Here is a 22,122-nt window from a genome sequence, read left to right on the forward strand (position 1 = left end):
GTGGTAGCACAAATCCTCCTGTTACCTTTTTTTTTTTTAAAGAAATGTCTTTTTAAAAAAATTTGAAAAATAAAAAAAAGAGGACTGGGGAAAATAGCTCAGTTGGTAGAGTGCTTGCATGCATTTCACTGATTTCCAGACTTTGCAGAACATTAGTGCACCTGGGGTGCTTTTCAGCATGACTTACCTGGGCATTGGGATTTTCAAAGTTCCCCAGGTGATTGTAACATGCAGCATATCTGGGAATTGCTGTCTCATTCAAACACCCTCCTACCTCAGCCTCCCGAGCAGCTAGGATTATTGGCGTGTGCCACAGCACCCACCCTTGGATCAAGTATTCTGTGCAGGAGATAGTCTACCCTCAGTGCCATCCCTGAACCTTATCATAATCCCTACCAATCTTTTGCCTTATCTCTGAATCCTGTCTCATCACAAAATCTTACTAAGTCCTTTGTTCCTACTCCACAACACAGCCTGAGCTCACCCTCATTCTTGCCCATCTAGAAAACAGGCATAGCCAGACGCTGTGGCACACACCTGTAATCCAGTGGCTCTGGAGGCTGATGTAGGAGGATTTCCAGTTCAAAGCCAACCTCAGCAAAAATCAGGTGCTAAGCAACTCAGTGAGACCCTGTCTTTAAATAAAATACAAAACAGGGCTGGGGATGTGGCTCAGTGGTTGAATGCCCCTGAGTTCAATCCCTGGCACCCCCCCAAAAAAAATTTAGAAAAGAGGCATAGTTCCTTGGAAAGTTGAACTCAGAGGGCCTTTAGGTTCTTCTTAGTGAAGAATAATTTCCCATTGCTCTCTAGGTCTCTTTCCTTAAATGCAAAAAAAAAAAAAAAGGATGTCAAATGTGAAAAAGAATGTGAAAACTCTCCAGTTAGTGGGGGGGGGTTAAATCTACAATTCCTAAGGGAAAATAATTTTTAAGTAAAATTGTTGATTATTTCTTATTAATCTGTTTGCTTATTTTCTGTTATGGTCTATAGAGATAGTGCCTTTATTTAGTCTTGTCTAGAGGTTGTATTTCCACTTGATGATCCACATTCATTTTTTAATTTGTTCAATCATTCATTTACTGACCCCTCAAACATTTATTGGCTATTGCAATCAATAGCAGGAATGTGCCAGGCCGGTGGCGCACACCTGTCATCCCAGCAGCTTGGGAGGCTGGGGCAGGAAGATTAGGAACCCAAAGCCAGCCTCAGCAACATAGTGAGGCCCTAAGCAACTTAGCGAGACCCTGTCTCTAAAAAGAATATTTCAAAGGGCTGGAATGTGGCTCAGTGGTTAAGCACCCCTGGGTTCAGTTTCCAGTACCCAAAATTAAAAACAACAGGAAGACAAGACAGAGCCTCCCTCGAAAGCCCACATTCCAAACTAGGTTAGCCTGCTTGACGCTCCTGAAATGAAAAGTTCAAACTCGGCCAACAGTGAAGGGGCCAGCTGTGACCTCTACCAGCTAATGTTTTCCCCACAAGGCCAATCTTTAAAAATGAGTTTTTATTAAGAATGTGATAGCTCTCTGGAAAATTCCTACTCATCCTTTGAAATTTCTGTAAAATACTTAGAATAGTACCTGAGATGGCATATAGTGAACCTTCCCTGACTTGACCGGGCCTGCAGGACGATGCCAATGCCCTGGATGACCTCTGTACTTGATAGTTTAACCACCCAAAGGAGATAAACAGGTGGGTAACTCCTTGAACAAAGGGACTGAATGTTAGCCACCCTGTACCCCAGCCCCTGGCTCACGGCTGGTGCTGAAACAGCCCTCAATGTGAATCGAGGGCTCAGTGTTCTGCTCCTGGCATCACAATCTACTTTCTGAGGTCAAGGCTCTCTCTCTTTCCCAGTGATATCTTTTCTAAAGCTAGCCAGATATCAAAGTTCTCAGACTTGCTAAGTCGCAATAGGAGAGAGCTTTGAAGGGAACATCTCCGCTCGGAGGAATTGTTATTTTCCTGCTCGAAAGTCTCTGCCTTTTCTTCTGCTCTCACTTAGAAGAACTCTTAAGTAGGAGCTCCTCTTTGTAGGAGCTGCTGACTGTAGCTTGGTCATTTCTGGACGCGCCTGTCCTTCATCCAGAGCCACACAGAATGGAATCCTCAAGCTTTCAAACAAGGATTCTCTCCTCTGAACCTAATTTAATGTCCTAAGCTATAAAAAGGAGCCGTTAAGTCTGTTGCTTGCAATAACCTATCCTGAAGTGGACAAGACTTTATAAACCAAGTGTCAGAGCTCTGCTCATCACACAGGGGAATACTGGCAAGGCAAGGCAAGCAGTTGAGACTGTCACCCAGAGCGGGTCTTGCCCTCTCCTCTCCAAGTATGATCGTCTTGAATGTCAAGCATGTTTGCTAGTCTAAAAAAAATGGTACCACAGGTGTCAACAGATGCACAATAATCTCATTATTCTTCCATCTGATTCCATGAGAAGGCTGTGTAGCCTTAGAAAAAGAAAATGAACTTGGACCTGGGTTTGAATTCCTGTTACTTAGTAACTTGTGACCTTGGGCCAATTAGTGACCTCTCTTTTCTTATCTGCAAAAGGGTTATTTTGGGAATGCTGTGGTTTGGCTGTGGTTTGTCTTTCAAAGGTTCATGGGCTAGAGGCATGGTCCTCAGTGTGGTGGTGTTGAGGGGGGCTGGTGCAAGTTAATTAGGTCACCGGGGGTGCTGCCTTCAGAAGGAATTAATGCTGGTCTCATGGAGTGAATTATTCTCACGAGAGTAGGTTGTTTTAAAATAAGGCCTCTCTGCATGTGTGACTATTTCTCTGCCATGTGTGACCCAGCCAAGAAGATCCTCACCAAGGCTAAACAGATGTGGCCATTTAATCTTAGACTTTCAGCCTCCAAAACTGTGAACTAAATAAACTTCTTTTCTCTATGATGTATCTAGCCTCGGGTGCTTTATTATAGGAGCAGACAATGGACTAATATATGAAATAAATATAATGAAGTATGTAACATATCTAGTAAACACCATAGACACTCCTTATATTCTAGATCCTCTTCTGTTTTTCCCACACTCTGTGAGATAGCAAAATGATAACTGTATAAAACCAAATCACTGGTATGGGAATATAGCTTAGTAGGTAGACTGCTTGACTAGTTGGGTTCAATCCTCAGCACCTCCAAAAAAAAAAAAAGCTAGATTTAATCCTTTTTTTCTTTTAAAGCAGAGAAAAAAACCATAAAATCTATTACAGGCCTAAGGCATGGGATAGTAGACTCAGACTTCATGCGTAATCAAAGAAATTTAAATTAAAGACAAAACAGTTTATCAAATTTTCAAAAATTGTTCAGTGCTAGTGCAGAGGATTGAGGAGCTGCTATTGAGTACTGACTTCTAATCAGGCATTAAATTAAGCCATGGAGCTTAAGAAACTTGTTAAATGATAGATATTGGCATAATTTGGTGTGAAAACATACTTTATATATAGAGTTACGAAAAATTGTGCTGTGAATGCATAATTATAATTGTAATGCATTACACTATTGTCATATATGTAAGAAATAAAAAAAGAAAACTTAAAGCAGACTGAAACTTAAAATATAGTAAAAAATAAAGATTTTTCATTTTTAAAAAAGAAAAAAAATTGATAGATATTAAGCCAAATCTGACTCTCTTGATTCTAAATTCCAGACCCTGAATCATCTATTGGTTGGGTCAGAGAACATGAACGCTGATGCTCTTGAAAATATTGTTAAATTGCTTCACAGGGGTTTGCATCAAAACAAAGCCTTTCGATAGAAACTTCCCTCTAGGCATTTATATCTTTTTTTAAAATTTTTAAAAAATTTTTAAATTTTTTTTATTATTAGTTGTTCAAAACATTACAAAGCTCTTGAAATTTCATATTTCATACATTTGATTCAAGTGGGTTATGAACTCCCATTTTTACCCCATATACAGATTGTAGAATCACATCGGTTACACATCCATGTTTTTACATACTGCCATACTAGTGTCTACTGTATTCTGCTGCCTTTCCTATCCTCTACTATCCCCCTCCCCTCCCCTCCCCTCCCATCTTCTCTCTCTACCCCATCTACTGTAATTCATTTCTCTCTCTTGTTTTTTTCCCCTCACTTCCTCTTATATGTAATTTTGTATAACAATGAGGGTCTCCTTCCTTTACCATGCAATTTCCCTTCTCTCTCTCTTTCCCTCCCCCCTCTTGACCCTGTTTAATGGTGATCTTCTTCTCATGCTCTTCCTCCCTATTCTGTTCTTAGTTGCTCTCCCTATATCAAAGATGTAGAATTTTTCTTTCCTTCTTTTATCATTGATTTCCAGTTTCATTCCATTATGATCAGATAAGATGCATGGTATTAGCTCCACACCTTTATATTTACTAAGGGTTGCCCTATGGCATAATATATGGTCTATTTTTGAGAAGGATCCATGTGCTGCTGAGAAAAAAGTATATCCACTTGATGATGATTGATATATTCTATATATGTCGGTTAAGTCTAGGTTATTGATTGTGTTATTGAGTTCTATAGTTTCTTTATTCAACTTTTGTTTGGAGGATCTGTCCAATGGTGAGAGAGGTGTGTTGAAGTCACCCATAATTATTGTGTTGTGGTCTATTTGATTCTTGAACTTGAGGAGAGTTTGTTTTATGAACGTTGCAGCACCATTATTTGGTGCATAAATATTGATAATTGTTATGTCTTGTTGGTGAATGGTTCCTTTTAACAGTATATAATGTCCTTCCTTATCCCTTTTGATTAACTTAGTCTTGAAGTCGATTTTATTTGATATGAGGATGGCCACCCCTGCTTGCTTCCGAGGATCGTGTGCGTGGTATGATTTTTCTCAACCTTTCACCTTCAGCCTGTGTATGTCTTTTCCAATCAGATGTGTCTCCTGAAGGCAGCATATTGTTGGATCTGCTTTTTTAATCCAGGTTACCAGCCTATGTCGCTTTGTTGGTGAGTTTAAGCCATTAACGTTTAGGGTTACAATTGATATATGGTTTGTTCTTCCAGTCATGTTTGATTATTTATCTTTTTTTTTTTAATATGGTTTGTTTCTCCATGATTAGCTTCCCCCCACCACTCTCGCTTTACTGAGGTACTTCCCACTGTTGGTTTTGGTTGTTGTTTTTCATTTCTTCCTCGTGTAGTGTTTTGCTCAAGATGCTTTGCAATGCTGGTTTTCTGGCTGCGAATTCTTTTAACTTTTGTTTATCATGAAAGATTTTTATTTCGTTGTCGTACCTGAAGCTTAATTGTGCTGGATACAAAATTCTTGGTTGGCATCCATTGTCTTTCAGTGTTTGAAATACGTTGTTCCAGGATCTTCTCGCTTTCAGCATCTGTGATAAAAAATCAGCCATTAACATTATTGGTTTACCCCTGAATGTAATCTGCCTCCTTTCTCTTGTAGCTTTTAATATTTTCTCTTTGTTCTGTATATTGGATATCTTCATAACAATGTGTCTTGGCGTTGGTCTACTGTAATTTTGTGTGCTCGGTATCCTGTATGCATCTAGAATTTGCAGTTCTGTTTCCTTTTTTATATCTGGGAAGTTTTCTAAAATTATTTCATTCAACAGATTGCTCATTCCGTTGGTTTGGACCTCTATACCTTCCTCTATCCCGATGACTCTTAAGTTTGTTTTTTTTTAATGTTATCCCATATCTCTTGGATGTTTTTCTCGTGGTTTCTTACCAGCCTTTCTGAGTTGGCTAGACTCTTTTCAAGATGAAATATTTTGTCTTCATTGTCTGACATTCTGACTTCTACTTGCTCCACTCTGCTAGTGATACTCTCGTTTGAGTTTTTAATTTGGTTTATAGTTTCCTTCATTTCTAGGATTATTGTTTGATTTTTTTTTATAATCTCTATCTCCTGGTAACGTTGCTTATTTGCTTCTTGAATCTGCTTAGGTAATTCATTTTCAATGTGTTCTTTCATTGTTTGAATTTGCTGTCTTATGTCCTCTCTAAGATTCCATTCCATCTGTATAAGGTATTCCTTCAGTTCTTTATTTGACCATTTTTCTGATGCCTCTAGGTTCTCCTATAGATTAAGGCTGTCCTGCATTGTTTGTACTCCTTTTCTTCCTTGCTTTTTCATGCTGCTCATGTTACTTCCGGTTCTGTTTGACTGCTGAGTTACTGTTTACTCCTATAAATTTATTTTGGTTTTGTGTATCTCTGGATTCTCTCCTTTGTGATGGGAGACTATGACTAGAGATGATGAATTTTATTGCACTTTAAAGCAGATTCATTCGTTTCATAAAATGCGTACAGATTCTGATATCATATAGCGCTCTGCGGTTTGGTCTTGGGACTTATGTTTAGGTCGAGTGATGTGATGGTATAGAGGTTGGTATATCTTGGCAACCTTGGAAGATTGCTCTACTGATGAGGGATATTAACAGGAGAATGGTCCGGAGTATTTGGGGGTAGCTAGGGAATTGGTAGCACTATATAACGCCTCAGAACATTTACCTATACACATTTAGTAAATTACACATAAACAGCGTTATAATGCTTGGGAGGAAAGTTATTTGAAGGGGAGGGAAGAAGTCGCTAGAGACAACGAGAGTAAACAGGTGGAATTCAAGAAAAGGGGAATAAGGAAATTGAAAAGAAATGAAAAGACAAAAAAAAATTTTTTTTTAAATGCAGTCTTAGAGTTCGATTAACTTCTCTTCCAGTAGGTGGAGCTGTGCCCACCGGGCCAAGCTTCTCCTCTCGATATGCAGGAACCAATCCCTGTGAGGCGGCTCCTCCTCCCCAACTGGGTGGCTCTCCAGTCCCGGACGCCCAGGGCCTTTCCTGGTCTCCAGTCACTTCCCCGCTTTTCCCTTCAGCCAGGCCCTGCTTGCTCACCGGTGACGTTCACCACAAAACTGTCTACACGCCGGGTCTGACTCTCCCAGGTACCCTATTTTCTTGAACAACTGGGCACACTCTCTCTGTTTGCCATTCCCCCAGACCCTAAGGTTGTGGAGCGCGGGGCTGGGAACCGTCAGCTTATTCTGCCTGCCCTCTGGTAGCCACACCCCGGGAGCTGGTGCAAAAGACCTCCATTGTCAGCGCTGGTGGGAGCGGTAGCCAGGGGTCATGCGCTGCTCCTGACTCCCTTGGTCTGACAATCGCGCTCACGGGGCTTGAGATTTCCCCGCTGTGTGGAGAGGAGGGACCCGAGGGTTCACACACCTGCAGCCCGGTTTCAATGAAGCTATCCCCTCCACCGAATTCTGGTGATGTCAGTTCTCTGCCACGGTGGTGTCCAATGCGAAGGGCGGCCATTTGTTCCCGGGTGTCTGATGCGAAGGGTGGGTCCAGTCCGGCGCTCCCAGGTCCCGTCTCAATTCTGGGCCCACTACCTATGAAGGCTTGGTTGGTATCACCTCAAAAGGTTCACGGAAGAACCAAAGAGTTGTTTCTCTATTCCACGGGAGCATCTCTAGCGCTGAGTCACGGCTGAGTCACGGCGGCCAGACGCAGATAATCAGCCAGAAACTGCGTATGGGGAGCCATTAAGTGTGGAGATTTCTTATTGGTTGACTGCTGTATCGAGTTTTTGTTATGCAGGAGTGGAAGCCGTTTATTGTAGGACAGGAGTGGTATATATACATTCCACACAGCTTATATAATTAACATAAACTAAATACCACTCCTGTCCTACAATAAACGGCTTCCACTCCTGCTGTATCAATCTACACAAGAGATTGTGTAGATTGATACAGCAGGATCAATCACCTGTTCGTCAGGTGTTCGTCACCCCCCCCCCCCGTTATTTTGCTGCAGCCGGACTGCGGCAGGATATATACATTCCACACAGCTTATCTAATTAACATAAACTCGATACAGCAGTCAACCAATAAGAAATCTCCACACTTAATGGCTCGCTGGCGTTACTTCACAAACCACTCCCTCTGGCATTTTGCCAGGCGCCATCCAGACTTGTTTACAGACCTTAACATTAACCACTCCCTCTGGCAAAATGCCAGGCGCCATCCAGACTTGTTTAAGACCTTAACATAAATGTCCAGCACAATGAATGAAAACTGACTCACACCAACCACTTCATCAAACACATCTAATAATGAGAAGCAAATCCATGCACAAAGAAAGTAAATTTCACAAAAATGTTCAAGTCTAAGAAGGCAGCCAGCTGTTCAATGGCAGTCCCAGAAGGTAGCAGGAAAATCCTGCAGGAAAATACTTTCTAAACTAGAATTCTGTACTATCAATTGTGTAGGGAAGACATTTTCAGATATATATGGTGTAACAACTTTGCCTCCCATTCACACTCTGTCAGGAGGCTACTGCAGGATGTGTTCCACCAAAAAGAAAGAGTAAACCCAAAGAAAGGAAAACAAGGGGCCAGTTGTGAGATAGACTGAGATTAAAGAAAGCCAAATTTATATTTATCATTGTGGAAAATCCATAGATTGAACGCCCCCCCTCCCCAAAAATCAGTAAGTAGCAATATAATTCTATTATTTAGAAAAACTGAAAACACAGCTAAAAGAGTGAGAAACAGTTACTCTGGGAAATGGGAACTGGGAGAGGGAGATCCATATTTTTTATTTTGGGTCCTGCAGAACTGTCCAACTCTGAACCATATGCAATCTATAAATTTGACAAGGATAAAAAATAAATTTAAAAGTTCATTTAAAAAATGTCATCACTCAACGAAAGGTTTTTTTTTTTCATAATGGAACAACACTAATGTGATCCAAACAGTGTATTGGCTTCTGATGGTGTGACTTATAAGAAAGAACACTCAGAGAATCTAGGAATAGTTGATGTATATCTTAGATATGACAGTTTCAGATATCCCAGGGCTTTCGCAAGTGCTAGGTTGCCATCAGTGGATCCTTGAAACCGTGTCAAGTGCGTGAAGAGCAGATACTGTGTTGTTGATAAAAGGGCGTCCAATGAGCCTTAGAAACCTGATACATAAGGCAAAATTGCTTTCATTTCATGCCATACAAAAACCTGTACTCTTGCAGACCGTGGGTCAGCACATTTGTATGTGGCTGCAGGAGAAGGGATACATACTTTTGTTTTTGAGCATTTTTAGAGCTATCTAGAATTCCAGAATCTCATAGCAATAACACAGAAGAGATCATCTTAGCCTGAAGCAGTCTGACCTGAAGAGTGTGTTCCAATAGAGCTCTCAGTTTGTTAGTCACAAAGGGTGTTCCCGAGTGGCTATCACCCAGTTGAACAGTTTCGTCTACTTAATTGATAAAGTTCAGTTGAGTTCAACACTCTTATCAATATGTTTGATGCTTCTTAACTCTTTGAAGTCAATAGAATGAGCCGCTCCTGAAGTCAGTACTCAGATCACAGAGACTACAGATGAACAGCCAAATGGTGAGGCTTATTCCGTTCATAGATAACTGTCATTTAATTTAACCATAAATTAAAATAAGGAGGAGCATACAACAGTCTTTTATATTCTTTAGTACTGCAAGTTCTTTCCCCTAATTTAAGCAGTAATATTATACTACAAATTTTGAACAAGGATGACTAATAGCCTGGGGTTTAGAGATAATTTTGATGCTATTTATGGAATCAAGAGCTGAAAGTCTTAGGTTGTAAAGATACATCATCCTCAACTGCTCACAGTGAAGTAAAAGAGAATGTGAGCCAGAGTAGACCCATTGCTTTCGAAAGGTGCTTGACATTCACATAGATTTCAGGTCAAATCAAAAAAATTGTTGAGTAAAATATACAAGATATTTGTCAGAAATAGTGTAGTTCGTTTCACCTTTCAAAGATGGGTTAGATAAGACTTTAAATCCATCTAGTGAATTTGTGTTCATATATTATCTTTTGTAGGAAATTCACCCATTAATTATTGGTCTCCATATGAAGTGGGCAAAGGTGGGAACTGGAAGTATAAAAGAGAAGCAAACAGGAATAAATCATTCTGTTTGTTAAAAAGAAGTGTGCTAAAGTAAAACAACAGGTAAGTGCTGGGGTGGGTGGCACCCAGCTATAATCCCAGCGACCCAGGAGGCTGAGGCAGGAGGACTGCAAGTTCAAATTCAAAGCCAGCCTCAGTCATTTAGTAAGAACCTAAACAACTTAGTGAGATCCTGTCTCAAAATAAAAATTAAAAAGGGTGGGGATATGGCTCAGTGGAAGGAAGCCCATGGGTTCAATCCTAGGTACCAAACAAATGAACAAAAAAGAACAAACAAAAAGTTAAACAACGGGGGTTGTGGCTTAGCAATGGAGTGCTTACCTCCCATGTGTGAGGCACTGGGTTCCATCCTCAGCACCACATAAAAATAAAGAAACAAAATAAACCTATTGTGTCCACCTACAACTAAAATAAATAAATAGGTTTTATTCTCTGCTATTTCACTTTATAATCTTGGGTAAGTCACTTATTTTTCTTCTTTTTAAAATGGGATGTAGAGAGGCTAAAATGAGATTGTCCATAAAAGCAACTTACAAAGTATAAAGTACCATGTAAATGTTTACAAATGAATAAATTAAAATGTCAGAAACCGGAAACAGAAATTTACAGGGGGCCAGTCCTAGAGGTTCTTGCATAAATACTATGGGGAGGACTGGAATTAAGCGGGGATTTCCAAACCATTTGGCCTTATGCCATTTTCTCGTTTTTTGTTTTTTTTTCCCCAATTTTCACACATATTCTATACTTCAAAAAGATTGTGTGTATGAGTGCAGTACACCAGGTTTTATAGTAGTTGGTATATGTATGAAGCAGAAACTCTGGTTTTGCTGAAGCAGAGTCTGGAGACTGTAATTCTGAACACCAAATGATCCAGACCATTCAAGCACTCAGCTGTACTTCTTGGAGGAATGTTGGTCCTGATGACCTCTACTTGAAAGGGGATGACAGGCCTGCTTAACACTTTAACATGATGACTCAATCATGCCAAAGTGTCCCACGAGTTATAATAGACTATGGCAGAAGACAGAATTCGGGTCAACAAGCCAAGGTTTTTATGCTTTCTTTGTTTTTTGAATATTTCAGCAGCCTGTGGCAATTGCCCAGACTGTTTGCCTAGAACAATTTACTCAAATTCCACAGTGGACTCAGGCTACTGTGGCCTCTTTTTGGTTTGTATCAACAACCTGTCTTCTCCATGTTCTGTTACCAGATGACAAACTAGTATGACATACCTATTTCCCCTAGGTTGTCTACTCTATGCAATTATCTTCTAGATATAATAGGAAGTATAGAAGTTGTGAGTTCTGATCTTCTGGAAAGTTCTTGAGAACGTAACAGGTTGTGAGCCTCTGCTAAAAGGTTAAGATTTTTTTTTCAAAATTCTTTCTTGAAAATGTGTAGTAACACTTTTATAAATGAAAATGAAGTCATAGTTCACCAATAATTAGCAGAGCAGCTATGCTGGATATTTCAGATTTATTAGGTTCTTATGTTTACGGAGCCCTTTGTGCACTCTGTAATCCCAACGACTCAGGAGACTAAGACAGGAAGATGGTGAGTTCAAAGCCAGCCTCAGCAACTTAGCAAGGCCCTAAGCAACTCGGCAAAACCCTCTCTCTAAATGAAATACAATTATGTGGCATTTATACACAATGGAGTATTATTCTGCACTAAAAAATGACAAAATCATGGAATTTGCAGGGAAATGGATGGCATTAGAGCAGATTATGCTAAGTGAAACTAGCCAATCCCTAAAAAACAAATGCCAAATGTCATCTTTGATATAGGGAGAGCAACTAAGAACAGAATAGGGAGGAAGAGCATGAGAAGAAGATCACCATTAAACAGGGTCTAGAGGGGGGAGGGAAAGAGAGAGAGAAGGGAAATTGCATGGTAAAGGAAGGAGACCCTCATTGTTATACAAAATTACATATAAGAGGAAGTGAGGAGAAAGGGGAAAAAAACAAGAGAGAGAAATGAATTACAGTAGATGGGGTAGAGAGAGAAGATGGGAGGGGAGGGGAGGGAAGGGGAGGGGGGATAGTAGAGGATAGGAAGGGCAGCAGAATACCACAGACACTAGTATGGCAGTATGTAAAAAAGTGGATGTGGAACCAATGTGAATCTGCAATATGTATATGGGGTAAAAATGGGAGTTCATAATCCGCTTGAATCAAATGTATGAAATATGTCAAGAGCTTTGTAATGTTTTGAACAACTAATAAAAAAAATTTAAAAAATAAAATAAATAAATAAATGAAATACAAAAAAGGGCTGGGGATGTGGCTCAGTGGTTAAGCGCCTCGAGTTCAATCACTGGTATAAAAAAAAAATAGTGAGCTGGGTGGGAGGGCACACACCTGTAATCTCAGTGGCTGAGACTGGAGGATCCTGAGTTCAAAGCCAGTATCAGCAATGGAGAGGCGCTAAGCAACTCAGTGAGACCCTGTCTCTAAATAAAATACAAAATAGGGCTGGGGATGTTGCTCAGTGGTCAGTGCCCCTGGGTTCAATCCCTGATAGTAAAAAAAAATAATAATAATAAAGTTCTGGTTATGAAAAAAAAACACAAACTCATTGGAAAAGAAAAAGAGAATAAAAATACAGGAAAATGATGCTACCTTAAATTTTATCATGTAGTAGCAACACTTAAACATTTTGGTGTATTTTTGTCCAGTGTTTCTAAGAGTATCTTTATATAGTTATGATAAGTGTGTATGAGGCACTTAACAGCTTAGAATATTTATTGCCCATATTATTAAAAATATTTTTAAAACCTATTTTTATAAAATATTTTTCTGATAATAAGAGAAGTAGAAAATTTGAAAAATAATGTATAAGAAAAATTCAAATTATCCATAATCCCACATCTCAAAGGTAATTATTATTAATACTTTGGCACATACTCTTCCATTCTCTCTAAATGCATTTTCCGTTACCTAGCTGAGAAAACATGTGTTTGTATCCTGTATTCTTCATTCATGCATGTGGTGCTTCATTCATTAAGTAGTCTCCTATACAATTAAAAGTTTTCATAAAAATTATTTTTGTTGTCCACATAATATTACATCACATCGATATATTATAATTTGCTTGACTTTCCCCTACTCAGGACTTTTCTTAGCAGTTTAATTCTTTCCATGGATAATCCAGGAGCTTTGAATTTTATGTTAATTTTCAATACATAATAAAGTAGCTTGAGAAATGCACATCAACAAACTGTGACAGAAAAGTGGGGCATTACAAATATGAAGTCAAGAAATAGTCATTTGTGACCACAGGTAATATACCAGGCTGCAAATATCATATTCTGTATGTTATTCCTCACCTTTTCCAAAAAGGACTTGAAATACTTTATAGAAATACTCAGAAATCAGGTCAAGATAACAAGGTGTTAATGGAAGGCCACAAATTTGATTCTGAGCCTTCAGCTGCTAAAACAAATTAATTATAAGAGTCACAGTTTCTTTAAGATAAAAACCAAACTCCTTCTAGAGGAGCAGTTTCACCCAGAATTGAGACCCTAGTGAAATCCTTATAAAATGGTGTAAGATGGGGGCATGGTGTGGTTTTTTATGCATGAGCTTAGATGTCAAGAGGTCTGAATTCCAGGTTAAGCTTTGCTGCTAACTACCAGTGCAAACTGGGTAAGTCACTTAAGTATGCTTACAGCCTTTATTTCTGTCATTTAATGGTCATTTTAAAGTACCTACTATGTTCAAAGCATGAAAAAAGAATTTTGGGTCCTCAAGGTGCACAAGTCCTGGTGGGACAGACAAGCATACAGGCTGCTTGTTGCATATGTGGCTGAATGAAGAGGGGCAGGAGGGAGGTTGTCCTATCAGACATCGTGTGACTTTCAGGTTAATGCAGATGTCGAATATCACCCTCAGTAAATTTTAATTATGTTTGTCAAAAGCAATATTCTGAATTAAATATTAAAAAGTTAATAGGATTGAATTCAATAAAGTATTAGAGAAGCAACCATCATTGGGAATGGTAACTATTACACAAAAACTGGATAGGCACAGGATGGAAATACCTGTCATATATTTTTTAAATTTTTTATTAGTTATTGGTGAATCTTTATTTATTTGTTTATATACGGTGCTGAGAATCAAACCCAATGCCCCACACATGCCTGGCAAGTGCTCCACCACTGAGCCAAAATCCCAGTCCCTGTCATATTTTTAATAACTAAAATGTGAATTGTTTTACAAAATCTGTTCCATCAAAGAGTTTTCCTTTTTAATTGTGTACTGTCTGAAAGCCAACTCTCTTCATCCACTTGTGTTCTGCCCTTCCAGAACCTTTACCCTAGTGACCCTTTCATCACCTTGTTATTGCAAATACCTCATTACTGTTTCACCCCCCAATTTAAATATTCACATTTCTTTTTTATTCCTTGCATCCAGTTCATTCAAAAAAAACAAAGAGGTTCCAATTTTTCATTCACCTGTTGGAGAACCCCTTGCCTCTGCTTTCTTGACTCTCATTTGGGATCCTCCAATATCTTCTTGGTGTGATTTTTCTGCTCTTCTTTCCTTTGCCCCTCCTAATTATTCCTCTGCATCTTTTCATTGTTAGCTTCTTTATTTAATCCTTAGAATTCCTTTATTAGCCTTGTCATTTTCCAGAGTAAAGAACTAATTTGGACTTAATGCAAAACTACAAAGACCCTCATCAGGACTTTCCATCCAAACAGGTTTTATTTCACACACTCTCTTTTTTCATGTTATCATTGATTCTCAGGCATGAGAGCTTTTCTCATTGGTCACAAGATTTTTCTCTTCAACTCTGTCTCAAAATCCCAGGACTCTGGGGGATCTTCTGATATTCAATTTCCTATTTTCCCAATACCATAGCTCACGTTAATATGCCTTCCTTCATTTCTTATACACAAGTTTACTTGTTCTGCTCTCCCACTGGGTTTTAAATCCTGAGGATATGGACTTAAAACTGCAGTGAACATGGACGCGGTCCCAGGCTGATGATCCCTCCAGTGCCTATTCCTGTCCTCTCCCTGCCCTGGCTACTCTAAGCTGTCTGAATGGAAGTGGCCATAGTCCCACGTACCTTTCTTTCCTAACCACAGAACTAGCTGATGGATGCACTTGCAAACCACTCTGAGCCAATCACAATCGCCACTCCCTAGATTACAGTGATTGGGCCACTGGTGATCATGTGACCAGAATCCGGCAAACACCTGCTCAGCAGTTGAATAAGAAAAACCATTTCTTCCCTTGTGTCAGACCTGGAAGATTGGGAGCCTGGGATTCTTGGGCATCGCATCTCCCACCAGAGAAAGGAGATCTGAGAGAATGCAAAGAAGCAAACAGAGAACCCTTTTGTCCCGATCTCTTCTTGCCATTCTGAAAATTAATTGTGCAGTTATTTATTCAATTCCGATAGCTATCTCAGAATCTTTGCAAGGAATCTCCTCCTCTCTGTTTCATTTGGTTTCAGTCATTTGCAAATCAGAGGGTTCCAACTCGTGTAATATTTAAACTGTATTTTGAAATCCTGTAGCATATACCTAAAAATTGGAAACCCTATACCTGGTATGTCTTGTATGACATCTGACCTATCCCCTTACCTTTAAATTTTTTTTTCTTTCCAAAACTCTTTAAATTCTATTCTGGATTTTTTTATTACTATGCCAGTATCTTCTTCTTTTTTAAATTACGTTGTCTCATTTATTTTTATTTTTATTTTTTTTAGTCGTAGATGGATACAATATTTTTATTTATTTATTTATTTTTCTACATGGTGCTGAGCATTGAACCCAGGGCCTCACTCGTCCAAGGCAAGTGCTCTCCCACTGAGCTACAACCCCAGCCCTGGATTTTTTCTTAATTTATTTGCTCTCTATATACAGCCTTTTAGGTACAACACCTGAAAATTCATTTAGTATATTATTTATTTCATCTTCAAGAAAAAGCAGATGCCGGGCTGGGGGCTCAGGCCTGTAATCCCAGTGGCTAGGGAGGCTGAGGCAGGAGGATCGTGAGTTCAAAGCCAGCCTCAGCAACTTAGCAAGACCCTAAGCAGCTCAGAGAGACTCTGTGTCTAAATTATATAATTTTATATAATTGGGATGGGGATGCAGTTCAGTGATTAAGCACCCCTGGGTTCAATCCCTGGTCCCCCTCCCCCAAACAAAGAAAAGGCAACCTCCCTAAAGTTACACATGCTTTTATTTGTTGACTATCCCTTGCAGTGGGGATTTATGTATTTTACATAACAAATAGTTCCCAAATGCTTTTTTGGGGTCAGGAACTGTGCTAAGCATTTTACTAGATTTTGTTCCCTGTACTCAAACGAACTCATTGTATCATACTAACAAATCTCTGAGGAAGGCACAATTATTACCTCCATTTACAATGAGGAAACTGAAGCGCAGAGAAATTGTGAAATTTGTCCAAGGTCACAGAGTTAATGCAAAGAGGAGCTGGAATTAATTCTTAAACTTTAGTTTGCATCAAAACAACTACAGTTTTTCGTTTTCTTTTTTTTAATGCAGATTCCTGGGACCTATTAATTCAGAACCAGCCCAAGAATGTGCTAGGCGCTGGGTTCTATCCTCAGCACCCCATAAAAATAAATAAAATAAAGGTATAAATTTTTTTTAAAAGAAAAGGCTAAAAGTATTCTTTAGATATTTTTTCTCCATTTACCAAAACATTGTGAGCTCTCATAGGCAGGATTTAAATTTGGTTGAGAATACAATTCATACTCTTTGATTTTTGTAACAGAAGGAGAGTCTGCCACATGCGCCTCTGATATTTAATTTATACCTTCCTTACTTCAGTAACTAATACCAAATATGCACCCTTCAGGCACTTACTAGATAAAGAGTTTGATGTTGAACTAATTGCCACCCAGTTTACTGCAAAGGAATAGTGAAAACATCTCTGAGAAAGATCTAACCTAAGAACCCAATTACCATGTATTCTTTAATGTTTCTTGCTCTATCACTCAAATGAACTAATGTTACCACAGATCCACATGCTTGCACTTTGTTGGTCTGTTTCACTGTGGAAATGCTTTGTCTCTATCTTGACTAAGCACCTCTCATTCATTGCTCAGTTGACTGCAGTCTGAGTACTGCCCTGCATGCTTCTAAAACCAGGATTCCTGAGGTCACCAGCAGCCACCTGGGAAAATGATATGGTTTAGGGGTTGAGTGAGGGGTATTTTCTGGAACCTGCTCAGCTTAAATCCTGCATCTGCCACCTCCTGGCTTGGGACTTTGCTTAACCTTTCTGTGCGACTCATTGTTCTTATCTGTAAAATGGGAATAATGAGGCAGCTACACACTAGGCATGAGTGAGATAATAGCTGTCAGGCAATTAGAGCAGTACATGTATTATACATTCAATAAATGCTGCTCACCAGAATGTACATTCCATCAAGGGCAAGGTCAATGTATTGTTCACAAGTGTATCTTCAGTGCTTGACATACAATGAGCATTCAATTATAAATTGAATATATTGCTAACTCTATCACCATGTGGCATTTTCAGGTCTTTTCTTACTATGAACATTGATCAAACACCTGCCACAGCAATGACCTTGTGCCAGGTGTTAAAAAAGAATTTTAAGCTCTTTACAAATATTAACTCATTTGATTCCCATACAACTTCATAAAACAGATAAAATTATCGTGTACATTTTATAGATGATGACACTGAGGAACAGAGAAGTTTAGCAATTTTCCTACACTCACACAGTCAGTAAGTGGCAGAGCTAGGATGGGACCCTAGAGGGTCTGGTTTCAGATTCTTCTTTCAACTATCTTTCCGGTCTTTTTTTTTTTTAAAGAGAGAGAGAGAATCTTTTTTGTAGATGGACTCAACACAATGCCTTTATTTTCATTTAGTGCTGAGAATCGAACCCAGGTCCCGCCCATGCTAGAAGAGCACTCTACTGAGGAGCCACAATCCCAGCCCTTTCCTGCTATTTCTTTATAGCTCCTTCATGAAACTCTTCCAGTGGCTTCCCTGAAAACACCCTCTCTTTATTTCTCTGACTTCCCTGGTTCCTTCTGCTCATCTCTGAAGTGTTCACATTTTGCAGAACTCTGTCCAAAGCTTTGGTGTTCATTTACTTTTCACACTTGCTAATTGACCTTGGCAATTCCCACACCCAGATCTCTGCCCCAGATATTCTCTGTAAGTCTCAAACTTCCGTGTCCAATTGCCCACGGGATCACATTCAAACTGAACATACATCAAATACATTTCTCACTTTCCCCAACAAACGTGCATGTGTTTCTATTTAATCTTCTTAGGAAATGGTACCACCACCCACCCCATCGCAGAAGTCAGAAATCTGTCTCAGTTCTGTGCTTCTCCCCCCATGTCTAGTCAGTATCCATATCCAATGAATTGCATCTCCTAAATGCCTCTGAATTTTCACAACCATTTCTTTAGTTCTGGTTCTCTTACTGGACTACACAGACCTAACTGGTTGCTAACTCACTGCTTCTAATCTGTGTCATGTTCAGGTTTCTCCCTCATCACTACCAGCTGTTTATTGTTGTGGCTGTTTTTTGCAGTGCTGCGAATCAAACCCAGGGGTTCCTGAGTGCCAGACAAGGGTTCTAGCATTGAGCAACACCCTCAAGCCCAGTTTTGAATATTTTGGAAGATCACAATTTCAAAGCCAGCCTCAGCAACAGTGAAGCGCTGGGCAACTCACTGAGACCCTGTCACTAAATAAAATACAAAATAGGGCTGGGGATGTGGCTCAGTGCCCCTGAGTTCAATCCCCAGTACAAAAAAAAAAAAAAAAAAAAAAATTCTCATTACATCACAGTCTCTTTCCAATTTTATCTCCTTCCCTTTTCTTATTTGAAAACTATTTGCTTTGCCAGTTCTGAGCTCCTTGCAGGTAACTGGCTTGCTTGGTGCTCTCCCAACACTGTGCCTTTGCAGATTATTTCTGTGAAACGCTCCTTCCCAGCTGTCTCCCTGATCATTCCTCCTACTTCCTTCAACAGATCTTCTGGAAGAAGTATCAAATCAAATGCTTAACACAAAAGAAGCAACTACTTAATGTATTTTAGTTCCCTTTCCACAACCCACCCTCTCCTCCTAGCAAAATTGATTATTTGTTCCAGTGTATGACTTATTCAGTGTATAAGATTCTTTGAGTCTACTAATCATGATGAATATACAATTATTTTAAAAATGAAACTCTTTTGCTAGCCTTCCTGACTGCAAGACCAGGTCCTCACAGGGTGACTGATACCAAATAAGTATTCAGTAAAGGTAAATGAATAATGTAAGTTGATTATGAATTAATCTTATGTGTTTAGTTTTTACTGAGAGTGGATAGGGGATTTTTTTTTTTAAGAACTTCAAAGGAAGAGGCAGTGCTTACTGAATTTTCATCGTGTGCTGATCATCAGGCTGTGTAGCTGGCTTCACTGCAATGATAATGTCCAATCCCTTTTATTACAGGATGGGGAAAAGAGGGCTCAGAGAGGTTAAGAACACTGTCCAAAGTCACAGGCCTGGAGTGTGGGAGAGCTGGGAGTATATCCAAGTTTGTTGGACTCTAGATCTTCAGTTTTTTTTTTGTGGGGGGGGCGATTGAACTCAGAGGCACTCAACCACCGAGCCACATCCCCAGCCCTATTTTGTGTTTTATTTAGAGAAAGGTCTCACTGAGTTGCTTAGCACCTCGACATTGCTGACGCTGGCTTTGTACTCTTTTTTTTTTTTTAATTTTTTATTGTTGGTTGTTCAAAACATTACAAATTTCTTGACATATCATATTCCACACTTTGATTCAAGTGGGTTATGAACTCCCACCTTACCCCATACACAGATTGCAGAATCACATCAGTTACACATCCATTGATTTACGTATTGCCATACTAGTGTCTGTTGTGCTCCGCTGCCTTTCCCATCCTCCACCCTCCCCCCTCCCCACCTCTCCCCTCCCCTCCCCTCCTCTCTCTCTACCCCCTCCACTGTATAACCCTGAGGGTCTCCTTCCATTTCCATGCAATTTCCCTTCTCTCTCCCTTTCCCTCCCACCTCTCATCCCTGTTAAATGTTAATCTTCTTCTCCTGCTCTTCGTCCCTACTCTGGGACGAAGTTACTCTCCTTATATCAAAGAAGACATTTGGCATTTGTTTTTTAGGGATTGGCTAGCTTCACTTAGCATAATCTGCTCTAATGCCATCCATTTCCCTGCAAATTCTGTGATTTTGTCATTTTTTAATGCAGAGTAATACTCCATTGTGTATAAATGTCACATTTTTTTTATCCATTCGTCTATTGAAGGGCATCTAGGTTGGTTCCACAGTCTTGCTATTGTGAATTGTGCTGCTATGAACATCGATGTAGCAGTGTCCCTGTAGCATGCTCTTTTTAGGTCTTTAGGGAATAGACCAAGAAGGGGAATAGCTGGGTCAAATGGTGGCTCCATTCCCAGCTTTCCAAGAAATCTCCATACTGCTTTCCAAATTGGCTGCACCAATCTGCAGTCCCACCAGCAATGTACAAGTGTACCCTTTTCCCCACATCCTCGCCAGCACTTGTTGTTGTTTGACTTCATAATGGCTGCCAATCTTACTGGAGTGAGATGGTATCTTAGAGTGGTTTTGATTTGCATTTCTCTGACAGCTAGAGATGGTGAGCATTTTTTCATGTACTTGTTGATTGATTGTATGTCCTCCTCTGAGAATTGTCTGTTCAGGTCCTTGGCCCATTTGTTGATTGGGTTGTTTGTTCTCTTATTGTCTAATTTTTAGAGTTCTTTGTATACTCTGGATATTAGGGCTCTATCTGAAGTGTGAGGAGTAAAGATTTGTTCCCAGGGTGTAGGCTCCCTATTTACCTCTCTTATTGTTTCTTTTGCTGAGAAAAAACTTTTTAGTTTGAGTAAGTCCCATTTGTTGATTCTAGTTATTAACTTTTGTGCTATGGGTGTCCTATTGAGGAATTTGGAGCCCGACCCCACCGAATGTAGATCGTAGCCAACTTTTTCTTCTATCAGACGGCGTGTCTCTGATTTGATATCAAGCTCCTTGATCCATTTTGAATTCACTTTTGTGCATGGCGAGAGAAAGGGATTCAGTTTCATTTTGTTGCATATGGATTTCCAGTTTTCCCAGCACCATTTGTTGAAGATGCTATCCTTCCTCCATTGCATGCTTTTAGCCCCTTTATCAAATATAAGATAGTTGTAGTTTTGTGGATTGGTTTCTGTGTCCTCTATTCTGTACCATTGGTCCACCCGCCTGTTTTGGTACCAGTACCATGCTGTTTTTGTTACTATTGCTCTGTAGTATAGCTCGAAGTCTGGTATCGCTATACCGCCTGATTCACACTTCTTGCTTAGCATTGTTTTTGCTATTCTGGGTCTTTTATTTTTCCATATGAATTTCATGATTGCTTTCTCTATTTCTACAAGAAATGCCGTTGGGATTTTGATTGGCATTGCATTAAACCTATAGAGAACTTTTGGTAATATCGCCATTTTGATGATGTTAGTTCTGCCTATCCATGAACAGGGTATATTTTTCCATCTTCTAAGATCTTCTTCTATTTCTCTCTTTAGGGTTCTGTAGTTTTCATTGTATAAGTCTTTTACCTCTTTTGTTAGGTTGATTCCCAAGTATTTTATTTTTTTTGAAGATATTGTGAATGGAGTGGTTGTCCTCATTTCCATTTCAGAGGATTTGTCGCTGATATACAGGAATGCCTTTGATTTATGCGTGTTGATTTTATATCCTGCCATTTTGCTGAATTCATTTATTAGCTCTAATAGTTTCTTTGTAGAGCCTTTTGGGTCTGCTAGGTATAGAATCATATCATCTGCAAATAGTGACAATTTAAGTTCTTCTTTTCCTATTTTTATGCCTTTAATTTCTTTCGTCTGTCTAATTGCTCTGGCCAGTGTTTCGAGAACTATGTTGAACAGAAGTGGAGAGAGAGGGCATCCCTGTCTTGTTCCAGATTTTAGAGGGAATGCCTTCAGTTTTTCTCCATTCAGAATGATGCTAGCCTGAGGCTTAGCATAGATTGCTTTTACAATATTGAGGTATGTTCCTGTTATCCCTAGTTTTCCTAGAGTTTTGAACATAAAGGGATGCTGTACTTTGTCGAATGCTTTTTCCGCATCTATCGAGATGATCATATGGTTCTTATTTTTAAGTCTATTGATGTGGTGAATAACATTTATT

At 39.4% G+C, this 22,122-nt stretch overlaps 1 protein-coding gene across 4 annotated transcripts in view; it reads left to right on the forward strand.

Moving 5' to 3' along the window:
- Znf281 (zinc finger protein 281) overlaps positions 1-22,122 on the forward strand; it is a 141,177-nt gene that overhangs the window by 55,465 nt on the left and 63,590 nt on the right. For all 4 annotated transcript variants that reach the window (XR_009228780.1, XR_009228779.1, XR_009228777.1 and 1 more), the window contains exon 4: positions 9,832-9,961. The gene's annotated coding sequence lies outside the window, so the exon portion shown is untranslated. The remainder of the gene's footprint in view (positions 1-9,831; positions 9,962-22,122) is intronic.

Source organism: Marmota monax, unplaced genomic scaffold (assembly GCF_021218885.2).
Source record: "Marmota monax isolate L192 unplaced genomic scaffold, Marmota_monax_Labrador192_F-V1.1 WCK01_AAM20220418_F8-fsc00099, whole genome shotgun sequence".
In the NCBI taxonomy this organism is placed as follows: Eukaryota; Metazoa; Chordata; class Mammalia; order Rodentia; family Sciuridae; genus Marmota; species Marmota monax.